Source organism: Haemaphysalis longicornis, unplaced genomic scaffold, assembly GCF_048455015.1.
Source record: "Haemaphysalis longicornis isolate Haplotype H1 unplaced genomic scaffold, Haemaphysalis longicornis Haplotype H1 scaffold_10, whole genome shotgun sequence".
NCBI classification, from domain to species: Eukaryota; Metazoa; Arthropoda; class Arachnida; order Ixodida; family Ixodidae; genus Haemaphysalis; species Haemaphysalis longicornis.
In genome coordinates, this window is record NW_027526204.1 from 50,685,521 (window position 1) to 50,703,697 (window position 18,177).

The 18,177-nt window shown below is 43.4% G+C and overlaps 1 long non-coding RNA gene across 2 annotated transcripts in view; it reads right to left on the minus strand.

Moving 5' to 3' along the window:
- Nucleotides 1–5,629: 5,629 nt before the first annotated feature.
- The window catches only part of LOC144158515 (uncharacterized), a 39,732-nt gene continuing 27,184 nt past the window's right edge, over nt 5,630–18,177 (minus strand). Inside the window, exons 1-4 of one of the 2 annotated variants that reach the window (XR_013320108.1) lie at nt 13,814–13,936; nt 12,646–12,678; nt 7,134–7,220; nt 5,630–5,840 (exon numbers count right to left, since the gene is read on the minus strand). This is a non-coding gene — a long non-coding RNA (uncharacterized LOC144158515). Of the gene's footprint in view, nt 5,841–7,133; nt 7,221–12,645; nt 12,679–13,813; nt 13,937–18,177 lie in introns of those variants that run through there. The other variant, XR_013320109.1, reaches the window with a different exon arrangement.

The following is an 18,177-nucleotide window of genomic DNA, read 5'->3' on the forward strand; positions in this document are numbered from 1 at the left end:
AGAGGTGGATAAGATTCTTCGGTGCGGACCCTTTTCAGGGTCCGATCAGGTTTGGAATGTTTTTTTCGGTTTACCATATGGCTTAGGAAAAAGCAGGGGACGGGGGTACTTCCTTCGCTCCGGCTACCCTGATACCGAGAGAGGTCCCGGTGCTCCCTGCCTGGTAAACAGACAGGGAGCGCATCCGCCGGAGCTTGACCTGGGCTCCGACAGCCACCGTTTGAGGCTTCTACCCTTCACCTTAAAAACACATAACCACCGTAGGTCACAGCTTATGTTGGGGGCTCGGGGTCCGCGGTATCGCCAGTACCGTCACCATGAATACTCAAGGTGCCCCGTGCGGGGCAAAGAAGCATTGCGTTGTCCCTTCGCGTCTGTGTGGAGTATTCTTGCAGCTTTGTCATCGAAATGCCTAAGTACGGGCCCAGAAGTAAGAATCAGTTTTAGCTTCAGAAACGCCGTTTCGCATCCTCTTGACCATGCAAATGGTGAGTTAGAAGCTAACCACTTGTTTAAGAATGAAGCGATTGCCGAAAAGTTCCGAATGAATCGATGGAAGTATGAAGCCAATCCAAAGAAACTGCGATGTTCTTTCTGACTTGGAGATTGCAGAAAATTAATTACGGCTCTTGTTTTATGTGGATCGGGGCGAATGATGTCCTTGCTCGCTGCGTGCCCCAACACTTTATTACACGTGGTGGAAAAGTGATATTTCTGCATTGAGATGGAGGCATTCCTCGCTTAGGAAAGTTAGTACTTGGTCGATGCGTTGAAGGTGCTCGGCAAATATGGAGGAAGAGATAACAATGTCGTACAGGTAAATGAGACACGTTTTCCATTTAAAGCCCCGAAAAACATTGTCTATCATTCTTTATAATGTAGCGGGAGCATTGCATAGTCCGAATGGCATTACATTGAATTCGTAGGGCTCATCGAGTGTTGCGAAAAGTTTTTTTCTATTTGTGGGCTTCGTGCATGGGGATGTGCCCGTATCCTGATCCAAGTTCAACACTACAAAAACCCTCTGCCTTTTTCAAGGTGTTGAGCACGTCGTGGATGCTCGGATAGGATAAACATACTTGCAAGTGATCTTGTTGAGCGCCTTGTACTCGTTCTTTTGACGTAGCACCACAGGTGATGACCTGCAGCTAGCCGAATGATGCATATTATTTCTCTTGATAATGTCACCCTTGTTTTCATAAATAATATTATGTTCTTTAGGTGAAACGCCATACGGGAGTCGACGGATGACACAGGAACCATTTGTTTCAATGTGATCAGTAGCAACAGTAGTCTGCCCCAGAACAGGAGAGTGTCAAAGAAGGCTTTGTGATTTTCCAGTAGGAACAATAGGGTGTTCGTTTGCTCCGTGGACAGGTCGAGATTGATTCTCGCAATAATACGAGAGCCGGGGGTTTAAGATCCAAACAACTGTTCGCTGCCACAATAGAGCCCAAAAGAAGAACGTCAACGGCATCATCGTGGGGCACAGGAGAAATAGTGGCGTGTTGGTGTACCAAGAGGGTCTCTCATGTCGAATTTATAGCGGCAATTTAGCCAGATCCACGGAAAAAACGGAGAAGGCACGGTGGTATTACCAGTTCTTTAACAAGAACTTTTCCTTTTGCTGGAATCAATACATCGCCGTAAACAATTTGGTCTCATGACAATGAGAGAACAGCTTCTTGGCCAGGGAAGAGTGTACAGTCGGAGGTCATGACCACCCGCAGATATCAAGCGCTATCGACAATTACGAGCTCTGTTTCTGGGATATGAATAAATATTGACCACAAGAAATCACAGCAGCTGAATAACGTAAAATTCCCAACTTAGAATTACTTGATTGACACACGGAGAGAGTAGCGCAACCTCAATAGGATGGCCGCTGTTTTTGATGAGTATACGCGCTGTGCAATATCCTGAAGCTCGAATAATATCACCATTAACACTACGCAGAGCTGGCCTGAGTAAGAAGTCCTCTCCTTTGAAAGCACACATTTTCATGAAGTACAGATGGGCTGGCACCCACCTACCAATGCTTCAACAGCAGTTCCATCAGCGACGACTCCTAAAAAGTTCCATGGCCATAATTTTTCTTTCTGTTGCAAACTCTTCCACCAAAACTGCAGGACCTCATTTTCCGGAGCATGGCTTGTATAATGCAAGATTGGTCGCAGAGGCGACACAGCCGCGAGGTGTGGTGATGGTGAATGGCGGCGTTTGTTTCAAAAGTGGTGAGTATACTCACCTGTTCCAAGTGGAGAGGCATAAAGGCGTGGGGGCGACGTGTAATGCTGTTGGTCGAAACCGTAGCTAAAACGCTTGCCGTCGCGGTCGTAACTGGCGTAGCCATGTCGCTCATCCGGTTGACGCCAGCGGCCAAACCGGGAGATGTGTTCACGTATGCCGCAGTAATAACAATACGATCGGCCCACAGCTAAGTCTTGTCGGGGTGGTCGCCATGCCTGCTGCGGAGAAGGGGGACCGAAAGCCCTAGGAATGGCCGCCACATAGTTTGTCTCAGCCAAGAACGGCGTCAGTGGCATAGATCAAGGGACCGTCAGGGGAGTAAGTGGCGAGGAGCGAGGCCTGGCATTGCTGTAAGCTCCACTTTATTGATTTCCCGCAGGCCAGTTGCACAAGGCTGAACATGGGCGCCAGAAGCACAGGGAGAACGGCAATCCCGAAGCTGTTCACGGATGATACCCTGAATCAGCGTCCGCAGGTTGTCAATTCTGGGATACTGCGACATGACGACCTTCTGCAGCAGAAGAATAGATTACAGTTCATCCAGGTTTTGGCAGGTCGTGGTTACACCAGCGACGGTCGGCGGGTTTTGAAGGACGAGAGCCGTGAACGCAAATTGGTTGATGCCCTTCATAATGTGACGAACGCAATCTCCCTTCGACATCTCTCCGTTTTGGCGGTGGCACAACGCAAGAACATGCGTGTGTTCTGTGAGTCTGATGGATAAGGCTCTCCTGCTTCTTTGCGAGGCCGGAGCGAGCCGCGGGAGGGCCCAAAATCTGGCGCAGATGCGTAGTCCGACCAGTCACTGATGCGGCGCTCATTGTTCAAAAACAACGTCTTGGCTTCTTCGTTCTGGGACGAAGAGACGTTCTGAAACTTCGCGTGGTCGTCCACCTGTTGAAGGCGCTGGCGGGTGCGAAGGTATCAAGCCAGTCCTCAACGTCCTCATGATGAAGGCCACCGAACATAGGTGGATATCGCTGGTGACTTGTTACGAAGTAGAGTGGGATGACGGCTGAACCCGCACCGGTGGCAGGTTCCGCTTTCATCCGCCTGGCGGCTCGCGCTAAGCGACGACCAGAACGGAGCTCCAGGGGTGTACTCAGAGATGGAGGCCGAGGAGTCAAGATGCACGCTCTACCAATTGATAGGCAATACCCGGAGATTTGGCGTACGGCGTTTATTCGGCAAGCGGTATCCTATCGAGAACAGGATCAATCACGACGACGACGATGCCGCGTCCGAGAATGACAAAGAATGTGAGATGATGATGGACACACAAAATGCAGCGACGACGACAGAACGTAAAGGCGGTATTGTCCAGTCATAATACTTAGCTATGGCCTGTTGAAGGGACCTTTAAGAGCGGCGCGTACAATAATATATATATATATTGTTACGGCATATGGCGCGCAACGCCAAGACCCACCACTTACGACTATCACCTTAATGATGCAGCTGTGTGCAGAGCGCAGCAATCAGTGCTCAAATATGGCTGCATGTAAATAGTTAATCACATTTTGTAATTACATCGCTTCATGTCAGCATGGTTTGCCTCATTGCTGCCATGTTACACTTAGTGGATTTTTCGGGATCATATCCATCCTGGCCCACCATCACATTGCAGCATCGTGGACGCCGCCGCCAAGGATAACAAAGATGCGCCAGTGTGCCCCAACACAGCCGAGACCAGAAAACGATGATGTACCCCGCCCAAAATCTGGAACTCTTGATACCCGAACAAAGCCCAGCCGACAAGAGCTGTGGCCTCCCTAGCCGAAGATTTATCACCCAACCCCGGTCCGACATGGTTCGGAAACCTTCGGCGGTTCGTCGGCTGTGGAGCCATTGTTCTTTTGGGACAAGGCATCATCAACCTTATCATTTTCATGCGTGTCAGAGAGCGATTCGCGACTGGATTTTTGATCGCAGCACTCATTTACAGCCCTCATCAACATCCAATCAACAGGTTGCTTCTACCTAGAGGTAGTCCTCGACTGGGGGGGTGATGTCACGGGACATGGCGGACAATCCCCGTGGCGCCACGGCCCACCACCTACGACGAGCACTATAAAGAACAAGTTCTGCGCGGACTACACCAAACCCGGGCTCAGTTTGGGGAGCTTGTAAATAGTTGTTGGTCTTCTGCAAATTTATCGCTACATGGTCTATGTCTTCTGCCGCCGCGGTAAATGCATACAGACTAAATACTACTCCAAGTGAAGTAGTTCGAGTGGCGCTGGCTACCACCCTCAAGTGCAGGAAACAAAAAATACCTTATAATCAATACCCTAGAAAGTGGCGTGGAAACAGCCCCGCCGGTAGCGTATTGGTTATCGCACCAGACCGGTAATATGGAGGTCGCGGGTTCAGATCCCACTCGGCGCACATTTTTTCACCACCTTCTTCCTGACTCAAAAAATTCTTCATCAGTTTTTTTGACCCACCACATCCTCCCTAATGCTTTCCGAGGTTTTCTTGACACGCAACAATTATGTTCTGTTTTACTTCACCAAGCCCCTCATTTCCTATTTCTGATTCTAGTATACATATATATATATATATATATATATATATATATATATATATATATATATATATATATATATATATATATATATATATATATAAATATATATATATATATATATATATATATATATAAATATATATATATATATATATATATATATATATATATATATATATATATATATATATATATATATATATATATATATATATATATATATATATATATATATATACCTCTGACGAAGACCGGACCCCGGTCGAAACGTTAGTTCAATCATCGTTTTCATACGTGTGTCTACCCTCTCGTGTATATATATATATATATATATATATATATATATATATATATTGTAAACAGTGAACCAAAACAGAAAAATAGGAACGCATTACATCATGACAGAAAAAAGCGCCGGCTCAAAAACTGCCCGTAAAGGCAATAGATAAAGGGTGGTCAATGATGTATTCTCCTCTAGGCGTATACTTTTTGAAATGTCGGCAAGATAGATGGTAGAGACAAACATAGTCGTCGGGTGGGGCCAAACCCAAGACCTCCTAATCAGACGCATGCTGAAATTCAAGGTACGTTATCGGCTATTTTGTCTCCCCTTCTCTTCTCTGGGTAAATATATTGATTCCGGCACTGCGGTGGTAGCCGGCGCCGCTCCGGAAATTTGTGGTGAAGAGTATCTCCTTTTTAGCCGGCGGGCCGCGACTGGAGGGTCTACGACGTGTCGAGACACGGCTCGTCCGTCACATGTCAAGTTTCATGAAAATGTTCTTTGTGTTATTGTGAGATGATTTGTGAAGACCGTGTATTCAATATCTACAAAAACAACTTTCAGGGTTATTGGGCTCTCTCAATGAAACGTTTTATTCACTTCAGTACACTTGAGGTGCAACGTTTTTAGGCACGCCCATAACAGAGCCTCCGCATGTTCTGCGATACTTGGCTGTTAAGATGGTCACTTGAAGGGATTTGGAGTGCAGACTCCTCCTCCGACAAGAAGTGGGAAGCAGAAACTGCCCTGACAGCAGTTTGAGTCGAAAACAAAGCACTGAAAAAAATGCAGAAACGTGGATTTTATACTGTCTGCTTAAACTTCTCTGAGAGGATTATAACAAAACGGTCGTTGAGAGTGAATTATTTCCCCCTTCGAACTCTCGCGAATTGAACATACATCACGGGTTTTTGAAGCTTCATTATTAAATTAGATTTATAAACGCCGCAAAGTTTTCAGTTTCATTCTTTTCTGTTTCCTATACTTTTTCTTGAATTGTAATGAAGCTGGTTTGAGATTTCGCACACACTTCCTACTGCAATTTAGTCTTTTGTGTAGTTTGAGAGTGTCTTAATCTTTACATCGTCTTGATCCTTCTTGCAGTGATTGAAAACATATATAACGTTCACGCAAAGCAGTGCAGTTTTGATATATTCCCTGTCGCGGCAGAATTTTCAACCTTAGCGAAGCTTCAAGTGGTAGGCTAAATATTGGGCAGGTGGCTGGTTTAACAACTCTTGGTAGCCCCCAACTTTTAGCACCTTGTCGCAGTGACAAACCGAACGAACGAAACACTATATCACGGTGCAAAACTTCAAAATTGCTTTTTTTTTAAAGCAACTGAGCCTGGAAGCCATGGTGCACCCACTCACATTGAGGTCTGAGTGGAACTTCAGACCAATCACGAAATAAGGCAAAAAAGACAACCTTTGAGAAACACAAGGGCATTCTGGTTGCTTAAAAATTAGGTGCCTCGGTAAATGTTCTCACAACTTGACATTCCAGTGATTTATGCATATTAGAAATTACGTTTTCATAACGTGTAGATTTGACTCTCCATTTCTTCTATATTATAGTCAAGCAGTGTACTTTTAATGTGTGGGTTATGAATGCGTTATGAGCATAAACGGATGAGAAAGCCGAACTGGCATTGGCTGGGCCTTTCTCCTCTTCTACAAAGCTGTCATTATGATTACTGCCCATGCTGCCTTCTTTATTCGGGAAGGTTGGCCTAGCTCTCTCTCTTCCAAAACAAACCCCTGCTTCCCATTGGTTGTGTAGCATAGCAAGATTGCACGATCCACCTGCAAAACTCTAAGATTAGTTGTCAAATCTCTCTCTCTCTCTCTCTCTCTCTCTCTCTCTCTATATATATATATATATATATATATATATATAAATATATATATATATATATATATATATATATATACAGATATATATATATATCTCTCTTTCTTTTTTCTCTCCAGAGTTAATTGTAAAAGCGCTAAATATTCATGCGTGACCTCTTGTCCGGTTAGCGTGCAAACAGTTTCATTCCACGGATGACCATATTTATATTCTCACCGCTTGTCCATCACACTCACTAGCCAGTGCTTCTCCAGCCATTTGCACCAAGAAAAGAATGGTCATCGCCATGTGGCATCTGAAAATCTAATTTCAACAAATAGGTGATGTGTATTCCAACAATAGTTAACGCAGTGCTGAAGTCACGCAAGTAGGTTTTTACACAGCACCTGAGTTCCATAATTTTGAGTGCTCTGTCTATACAGGAACCAGCACAACATCTGAAGAATTTTAAATTCTCCCTATGAAATGAAATCACTGATATATTAGCCTAACAGAATGAGCACACTATCTTTTTATTTTTGCAGGCTTCCTTATGAGTACGCGTTGACGGATTACCTTTTTGTGCTACTGGCGGTGAGATGATTTAGTGGCGCGCCCTGGCTCTACCTTGGCTTGGGGACTTGCGCCGTTTTGAACTAGTGTATGCGATTTTAAATCTAAGGTTTTTATAAAAAGTCACCCACACGCACATTCAAGTGCGGAAAGCATCAGACGTCAACCGAGCGCAAACCAAGCGCAGGGAGAGCGAGCCCGGCTGAAGCACTCGACAAATGCGAGAATCACTAAGCCGACGACACGGAGGTGCGCATCGCAGCGCGCCCGTGGTCGCGCTCACCCTCAATATGAGCTTTTTTATGTGGTAACAAAAACAGTGCCTACGCAGCGGCCTTGCTACGCAGCTGGACTTTTCAGACGTCTCCAGAAACGACCCTCCATTGTTGCATCATACAACGGCTGCAACGAGAAGCGAACACCTTCCTAGAGTTTTCTTCCGCAACAGCGACAACAGTAGCATGAAAAAAACGAGATATGAGGTAAACTCCACCAAGAAGGACCGCGTACGGATGTGATTTCAGCACTTGCGGATCACGCGGAATGCATTCGGTAGTTCCCGGATGGCGCTAATTTCTATGAGTGATTGCTTATTTTAGACCGAAGTATTTTAGAAAGTTCCTGCTTGGCTTTCCACTGGTCTTTCTAATGACGTTGAGAGCTCCGACACTCTAGAGGGTAAATGATGCCGCTTTGTTCTCAAACATTCACTTGCCGATGAAGGAAATCTCCCTGTTTTTGCGTTGAACAAACCGAAATTCAGTTGTCCAGCACACAATTAGTCCTTAAAATCCTCAGTATTCGTTTGACAGCAATATAACGCCCAAACATTTTCACCAGTGCGGCATAAAACACACTCTATTCGGCCACATTTGAAATATTTTTCCGGATTTTTTAACTTTCTCGTATACTACATCCCAAATATTTCCCGTGATTCTCCCGCCAAATATGGCACTGTCATCGCTACTACGGCGACCAAGGCTCCCATCTCTGCTGAACGGCCCAAGGACGACAGCTCGTTAGTAAGTTCCTGGTCCTCTTCACCTCCCATTCCGGCAACCACAAACTGGACATTTGGGGTAAATAACCCCAAGCCAACACGCTCCATCATCTACACGAAGTAGCTTTCGGAGCCAAGAACAGCTCGGACATACTAAGTGTCCACCGTCGACCCTACAGAAAAACGATTGTATTACACCTAAACCCTCATTATTCTCCGCTCTACGTTCTTGAGGGGTTGAAATCCATTGTTGTTGACAACAGCGTTGTGTGTGCGCAGTTTAAAGAAAGCACGCTATGTGCACTACTTATCACATCATCGTCAGTGCTGATTCCTTTGCTGCAGTAAATGACGCTTGTGCCTGGCCGAACGGACGGCTACTGCGCCGCGCTTTTATGGGGTTTCTCAGCCAAGCCCGAGTCTAAGAAATGCTGATAGGAATCCTCAAAAAGTTTTACTCTCTACTATCAGAACATGCACGGGTTACGCCGAAATCTAGGCATTTCTATGACAAACTCGTTCAAACAATGACGATGTGTATTGCATCACAGAGACTTGGTTATTCCGCCACTTTGTTATTGCTGAATATTTTGCGGATGGCTACTGTGTCTTCGTAGTGACCAAAAGTATGATACCCCAGGGCACAAGCATTGCCGTAAAGTTCTTATTGCTTTGATGAAATATTTCTTTCCTGTCAAAAGTCTGATGTAGACCTGTATAGCTAATGCCTCTTGGATGCGAAAAATATAAACGTGCCAAAATGTTCTCATTGGCACAAACTACTTCTACTGGTATCCGAAAAATTGTTTGTTTTCATCAGACAAACAAAATTAACTCAAAACGGTAAATCAATGAAAGAGTGAAAAGCTTCTATTTGAAAACTTTATCGTCCCAAGCACTTTGTAGGAGCCCGCAAAAAATGTCAGTTAAGGCTGTGAGACACTTGCTGAAACACTGGTGCAATGACCTCTGAGATATACATGAACTCTTTGCACGTCATTTTTCTTCGACCTACTCAGTCACTTCCCACAGCGGCCGCGATAATGGTTTCAACGCTCACAGGCGGGTATTGTAAATCGCTACCATTATCGATAATGATGTCGTTAACGCTATCCGCAAATTCGCCTCGAAAAAGCCTGCGAGATGCAACAGCATGCCAAGCTTCATAGTGGAGGGTTGCTGTGTTGATTAACCGCCATTTCTGTGTCACATCATACATCTGTACTTGTTGAGCAACATTTTCCAACCAACCAGAAATTGGCTGCCGTCTTCACTTTGGACATGTTCGAATGAAATACAATCCAAAAGAACTATACCCCAATCTCACTTTTGTCTTCCTTTATGAAGATCTTGAAAAAGTCATACACCGACACGTTTTTGGCAGCAGTGTGTCCAATATTTATTCCAACGAAATGACTGTATGCCCTACGGTCAGTGGAAACAAATCTCGCCTGCTTTCTAAACGACACCGGCCTGCATGTGCCCTGTCGCCAACAAGCTGACACAGATTTGTTGGCTATAGCATAGCCTTTTAGGCTGCTAATCACGAATTACTGCTTCGCAAAATATGTGCATGCGATCTATACCACGAGTTCATTCAGCGATTCGTCAGTGCCTTATATACAGGTCTAATTGTACCGGCTATCAAGGCTTTCCTTCGCGGCCTTTCACAAGAATTTTACAGGTGATTTTGCCGTTATCTAGGCAATCGGGCCTCTTGTCTTTATTGGCTTGTAAATGATATCAACGTTTTTATTAGGCACCATTCGCGCTATCTGTATACCAATAATATGAAGCTGTATCTCTCGCTTTCTTAACCGGAAGATCGCGTGCAGCTGACACGTGATATCAACAATGTTCTGGCAAGGTGAGACCGCAACTATTTAAAGATGAATAGCTTGTATGGACGGCGTATCTCGAATGCATAATAAAAAAACAGGGGATTACGAATAAATAGAGAACACTTCCGCTGCTTGAGGTTTGCAGACGACATAGTCACGCTAAGCGAGTCAGCAGAGCACCTGCATGAAATGCTTGAAATAAATTCATAAAGCAAAGCTTTGGGGCTAAAAATAAATGCGAGTAAATCCTAAATAATAATTAATAAATTTTCCGAAAGCGTTTTGTTGAGCATAAGTTACGAGGCAGCAGAAACAGTAGAAGAATATAACTACCTCGGTCTGGTTCTTAGTGCGAATACCAGCCATGGGAAAGAAATTCGACGCGGGATTGGAACTGGCTGAGATGCACAGGCAAACTCTCCTTAATACCAAAAATGGGGTTAACACTCACTAAAAAGGAGAATATACAACCAGAGCGGTGGTCAAGTGATGCATACGGTGCATAAACTTGTCGGCTCAACGTAAAATCAAAGTTTGGTGGGCTTAGTGTGCCGGGGGTAAAAGAATGGTAAGGGTAACGTTTACGGAGACGGAATGAGCTTTTTGAATCAGAGAACGAACTAGAGGATACATATACCATACTTTAAATGCCGAAAAAGAAGTGAAATTTGGATTTACCCGTAGTTAGGGGACATAACAACCGGTGGACTTAAAGGTTGATAGAGCGGACAACCAGAGGCGGGTGAAGAAAAAGAATGCCGATTACACTGTACAGAGACGAAATAAGGAAATTCGGAGGCAAAGAATACCACTGACCAGCACGAGGCAGAGGCGGTTTGATGTCCATGGTAGAGGCGTTCGTACTGCAGTGTACCTATTGGGCTGTGGTTGATGATCATGATGTGGCACGCTATTATGATATATACCGGGAATATTTTCTTGCTAATGCTTACGTCCTTGCTGCTCGGTGAACCCGTAAAACCTGCTACTGTAGTCATATTACCGGTATAATATTGGATAACAGACTAATTTTCTAGTGAACGGCATAGCTAACTCGTAAGGACACTTGGCGTAATATTCCGAGCCACACAGGAATTCACCAAGTCAACATCCTTTGGCTCACTCTACTACGCCCTAACTATGGCTAAGCTCGATTTGTTCAGTGCAACGTACAATTGCTCTAGCTGTTTGTCGTCCCTTGAATAGAGTGGATTCAGAAGAGGATCACAACAACGTTATTTGTTCTTTATTCACCACGTATCACTTAGACACACATCGGTACTCTGAAGCTTCTGAATCTGCATGAGTGATGTACCAGGTGCTCCAGACGAGACTCGATTTTTGTTTCTAACTGTATTTATTAAAATGTGATTGCGCTTTTTCTGTGGGCTCTCTTTTCGAGCGAGTGCCAAACAGGCCCCCGCTCTAGCACAGCTATTTTACGTTGGCAGAGAACTGAACCTGATTGCTAAACAGTAGGCATAACATGCGTTTAGCAGGGTTTTTTTATGTTCCACATACGTTTACTGCACTGACAGGATTGTCGTCATGCACTACTTGAAAATAAGACATTTTTGAATATACGCGTTGTGGACAGGTCTCACGTTCTCCTCGGTTCCTGTGCCTATTTTCTAAGCGCTACAGACTGCGAAAGTTTGTCTGTGTCACTAATGGCACTCTACCGCCACCTTTGAGCTGTGGTTATTCAGAATATGTTTTGCAGTTTTGGGGTCAAAATTAGGCCGGACCACTACATTACAGCGCCCCTCATCTTTGGTGTGGCAGAGGCCCGTTACATCTACGAATTAAACAACGAATAAAGTTTACGTTTAAAAGCCTTGCAATAAAAACTATTAAAATAGAACTTTATTATAAGTAGGAAACCCCAGGTACAGGACATTGGAAGATTGGTAAGAAACATCCGTTGCCCCACTTTTGAAATCGAATTGGCATGTAGGTGTTTATTACCTCTATAACATTATGCAGTATTACAAATTTTAACAAAGCTCGCGATTGCTATGGAGGGTTTGCTGTAGGCGGAGCCCAAGTAACAGCGCTGTTGTCTCATAAGTTGCTGTGGGCCGCACGAGCGCTAGGAGTGGAGGTAAAATTCTGTTTGCTATGACTACCCAAACCATACCTAAATGGCTTATGACTATTTCTCATTGCGCATTACTGGGTGACGTCATTGAGATATTCATTTTCTATATAACTCTGACCGTATCTGGCGCAGAACTGGGGATTGTTCATTATAATCGTTACGCAACAAGCGAGAATTTCTACGTGTTAGCACTCAAAAAACATGCAAAGGCAAGCGTATCAGACGTTGTCTTACCAAGGCAAAAATCCCCATATTCACTGCAGGAATCTGTGAGAAAAAAGCAACCCATATGAATAATCGAAGTACAAAGGATTTTTTTTGTGGGATACGTGAAGAATATACAGACTCAGAAGTCGCCAACTTATTTTTTTTTTGGGAACTGTAGGTTTGTTTTAACAGGATATTTCTTTTTATAGCCTCTTCCCTCGAGAGTCTTAAAAACTCATGCAACCGTCATTCCCTTGCGCAGAAATGTTCGCATTTAAATGTAAATACAAAACATCCGAAAACCACAGTTTGTTAGCTAGGACACTAGTACAAGCACCAGTGAAAGTTAGGCATTTTTTCTTTGGGCTGCACCAATGAAACACGGCGAGGGGTTTGGAGTCAGACATCTGTACTACAGGTACTGTTTTCTTTCTCGTGAGAACTCGCTGACAATCCGTGAAGAATAGATATGACCGTGTGATTGCTTGCTTTCCTAAAGGCTTAGTTAAAAAGTATTGCCTTTGACGTTTATGCCCCGTAGCACCTTTTCCAGAAGTCACATTCATTATAAGACCAACGGAATACAAGTTTGCAGAATTCGATTACATTTTTCGGCGATCGCAATTTTGTTCGCCGACTTGTGGAGGGCTTGTGTCGTTTGACTTCGAGACTGTTAAGTTAGAGCTCAGGCCCTTTGGTTTATTGTTTGCTTCTATAAGGTTTCCCTTCAATACAGTGGGTGACCGGTGTTGTATGTTTTTTGGGTTTTGTATAAATTAGTGAAGAGTGCAATACTAAACACAACAACTAAGGTGCCAGTGCCCCTGCTCGTTCTATTGCCTGAATTATGCCGGTTGTTTTTGTTTTGCGCTACGTAATGTCGACATAAATCAGCCATGCCAGCAATTTTAGAGGCTAAGGGTGATGTGGCGTAGATATTCGTTCTGTTCGAAATTTTTTTCCCCTTGTTTTATGCAAGGAACCAAGTCGAGACAGACAGACAGACAGACAGACAGACAGACAGACAGACAGACAGACAGACAGACAGACAGACAGACAGACAGACAGACAGACAAGCAACCAGGCAGGCAAGCATGGAGAATGACAGACTAGCTTGCATTCAGACCAAAGTGTGCGGCTTCGATTAGCTGAGGAAGCACCGATGTCTATTGTAATGGTTTTGGAGTTTACTTACCTCCGTGCGTTTTCGCTGGCAGGAAGTTGAATAGCGTAAAGCGTACGAATGAAGCGCACCGATTTCCGATGCCTTTTTATACCGTATTTGGTTCACCGTGAGCGCGAATCCTTCACACGTGTTTTCTAGATGGCCTTCTCTTTTGGTGACCCAATTAGCGCTAAATGCTATCGTGCGTGTGCGCAGAGTGACAAATTTTATCAGCTCTGTGCTGTTATTTTTTTGCCGGGAACATCAAAAGTGTAATTGCATGTCCCAGAGCAGGACCTAAACATGTGCCGCAGTGTGCGCAGTTTTAAAATAGATTAGAACTATTTTGTGACTTTTTACTGCGCTGTTTCACGGTGAGCTTAGGTGATCAAAAATAACTTACTTTTAAAAAGTAATCAGGGGTTACAGTTTTTAAAAACAAGGGTAACGCGCCAAAAAACAAGCATGACTAGACGAATAGACCGACTTGAGACCTTTGCACAAAGTTGTCATGTCTGTTAACAAAGTAGGAGAATTTCACCACGGAACTGGGAATACTCAAGAAAAAGACGTGACATATACTTATAGTGTTTTATTTTTTAAAGTCGTGAGAGTGCAGTGCCAAACTAAACTCCCCGTTGAAATGCTGAAGAATGCGAAACATTATTTTTATAATTCTTCTCTGGCTTACTTGTTTAAAGCTTCTCTGAAGTTGTGGAGAGATTATTCTAGATGTAGTTTTTCGTGCAGCGTACTATAAATTGATATCAGGCGGTGTAGCTAGAAAAGGTTCTTCAAGGCACTAATGGGGGCTTACATGCTTTGAAGACGGCAGAATTGGGATTAATATTACTTTTATCCTCCATCGCAATTGCGTTGGTTTTTTTACTTTAGTTTGTTTTCTTTTTGCATACGCTACTTAGACGGACTTTTCTTCTATGTCTTCGTTGCATGTGTTTCTCCCATTTCATATCTTCGGTTTAGTGAGCCAATTATGTCAGAACGAAGACGAGCACAGATCATGGCCTACCGAAAATCGCGGTTTCTCATGTCTGTGGTAAACGTGTGCTGCTAATTCACCATTAGAATCAGGTGCCTCGCGGTACGCACTATCCGTCAACTTTTACTTTCACGAGTTTACGGATATTTTTAAAGCGTCTGCAATTTTTCCTCAAATCGTTTATTCCGGAATAAAATGCTTCAAACAATGCCTACATTTATTCTACCGATTGCCGAAATGTGTAAAGACTTGTCAGTGGACGCTGTACCATGAACTTAAGCGTGTGAGTTTGAAACTTTCAAGAATACTTTTTCTGCAATAAAAACTTCAATGCGGAAATACCCCAGTCTCGAGAGCATCGGGATGCTACTGTGGGCAAGCGGTTGAAATCCCACCTGCTCACGCGTCTGCTTTACTTATTACTCATTAAAACGGCGATAATTTTTATTACAGGGGCAACATGGTTTTTCAGAAATGGGCACGGAAAGCTATCGCCGTAAAAAACACCAGAGATTTGGCTATGTTTACCAGCATTGTGTAACTCTAGAATATTTGCAAGCATGTACGTTTGGTGGTACCCTTCTTCTTGACTCACGAATCATGTGTCTTATGAGCACGGTTTTCTAACCACGCACTGCTGCAGTTTAAATGTATTACAACTTTAAAGTCACTCTATATCATCGAAGATTGTTATATTACATTTCCTTCAGAAACATTTCTTTCTATGTTTCTTGATATCTTTTTTGTGCATTTCCAAAATATTTAGGTGACAACAACCGTCGGCTTCAAAGTTGTCTTTACACTACTTTTTTCCGTAGAGCTTTCAAGGATGTACAAAAAAGGTATCTGATCTTCTTTGTAGCTGCATATTTTAAATGTATTCGTTATTATTTACGCTCCGTCGCTGTGGACACTTTCCTGTTCTGGCATCTCCGAAAAGTTTCTTCCATGTCTAGAGATTGTGTAAAGGGTCTTTTTTGTTGTTTTTTCTTATACGGGAACTGCTGTTCATGGTAGTGTTTTTTGGAACTTTATAACGCTTTGTTGCGATTTCTGTTATTTCTTTTTAAGGCAAGGTGCTTCTGAAGCTTCCTGTCATGCGTTATCTATCTGCTTCTCAGTAAAAAAAGTTTTAATTTCTTAATTTTCACGTCCTGTTCACTCCCAGGTATAGTTTAACACTCTACTCATCTTTTCGTGAATATTGCAGTTTGGTTTTCTTGTTCAAACCTATGCCTATGCACAAATTTCTAACTTTGTTTTTCTAGAGGCAATCACCTTTCTTCAATTTTATGGAATGTTTAATAACAAATTGTTCATCGCTTTATTGATTTCTCTCCTCAGTTGTATCGACCTTTTATTCATCGGCCATTACGGTATCATATCCACTCTTTTGAATGAAAGATTCGCGCACCTCAGATTTCTAGCGTTAAATTTGGCAATAGCAATTGTGTACAAAAAAACTTACTAATTCTTGTTGTTTTAAAATAAGGTAGAAATTACATGGTGTCGCATTTTTTGCGGAATGTGTGTCATCTGCAGCTATGTGTTTTGTCCTTGTACATACTTCGTATGTGCCGAAGGGCCTCTCGACCATCCCGCTATGGCCTCACTCTGTCCGCACACCTGTACATCGGTCTAGTCACCGCCAACTCGGTCTCTCTCTCGAGTGCGGCAACCTTGTCACCTTCACTGTACCAATACGTCAAGCCTCGGTAAAACGCATGTAATTACGCAATCAATTGCAGCTAACCAACTCTGCAACAGCCACACAATCCTCCCACCTACCAAGAAGATGTGTTCGATAATGTTGAGGACTGTCTTGACTAGTTTGAGCTGTTCGCAGTGCTCAACCAGAGGGACGCTCAACAACAGCTTCGAAAGATCAATTTTGTGATGTCTATTTTGTTATGCCTATGCGGGGCAAATTCCGACACAAGCTTCAGGGAACCTCTGCAACCACAAACTCTAGAGACCATGCACAACGGCTGTTGGAGCCGCGTATTCAGAAACCAATAAACACATCGCCATGTCTGAAGAGAATGTACATTGTGTTCAAGACATCCGACCCTAAATGGTTGGTCTCGAAGGAGCTGCGCTACCTGATGCATGGTGATGCATGCTCTAAAGGTAGAGAGAATTCTCGCATCCGACGAGATTTAAATTAGTGGTTTCCAGGTTTATGTTGAAAATATCAGGAAAATCACAGGGTAATTCCTTCATCACTCCTCGACGTGCAAGCCTTATACGAACCTAAACAAATATATTATAACAGGAAAAACTCCTCGCAAGAGTGCATTTGGTTTTCCACACTGGTGCAAAATTGCCAAATCAATTATCAGATCGGTACTATATTAGGATCACAAAGTTTTTATTTTTTTAAGTTTAGTGTTTGAGCACAAAAATGTTGCAATTTTTCAAATGTCCAACATGCGCCATGTAGTCTGCGTCTTTCGTTAGAGGCTGGTTGACTCTGATGTTCTGCGGTGAACAAAAGCATATTGTAATTTAGTTCAAGCACGTAAATTTCTGTAGCATTTTAACATGTTGTGATATAATTTCTTCAAGTGGCGTCTACCTGGACGGCCGCAGCTTTTTTGGCAATTCGTTTGGTCGAGCTTACGGTGCCAAAAACCTTAGCAATTCCAGTATTTTGACGACAAAAGCTTCCGCTCTCGGTCATACAATCATCTAGGTTTTGATTTGTATGTGCTCCGAAGATTGGACGCCACATTTGTAGTGTCCGGTCCCCTTGACGAATTAATACCGTGACATAGCTTTTGGGTCACGCATGGTTGCTTCTGTCTGATCGCATGCCTGAGTGGTCCGTTTCGGCGCAATATCGTCGGAGTCGAAAACAAGGTTGTCTCTCTTATCTGCAACTACAGAAATGTCATGACGGTATGCGGCCGTCAGACATGGTTGTCACTCGTTATTCTATTTAAGGCAGCCTCAATGGAATAGTCGGGTACCTTGGGTTGATATGTCAACTGAAGCGCAACATCATTAGGGCAAAAAATGTTATATAGTATTTGTCAAATGATAAAAAACGCCTGACAGTGCAAAGGGCTGGGGAGTAATCCTGCCCTATTTATGTTGAGCCGAAGCGGAGCCCTAAAATTGAGACCATATTTGAACTCAGCAAAAACAGTTGTGCACAAGTTAGACAAAATTCGGTCAAAAATGTTTACACGTGTGAGATTCAAGTTTGTTTACCACATGACTGGACAGCCTAGCTAAATTTCTTGACACGCACAACCTCTCAGATCTCTCGTAACTGGCGTAGCCATTGCATTGTATTTTTATGCTGACATTCGTTGCGGAATGCAACCTTTTCGCGGTGATATTTATTGTAACACTACAGATAGTATCTGACAATATGCGCATTCTTTAG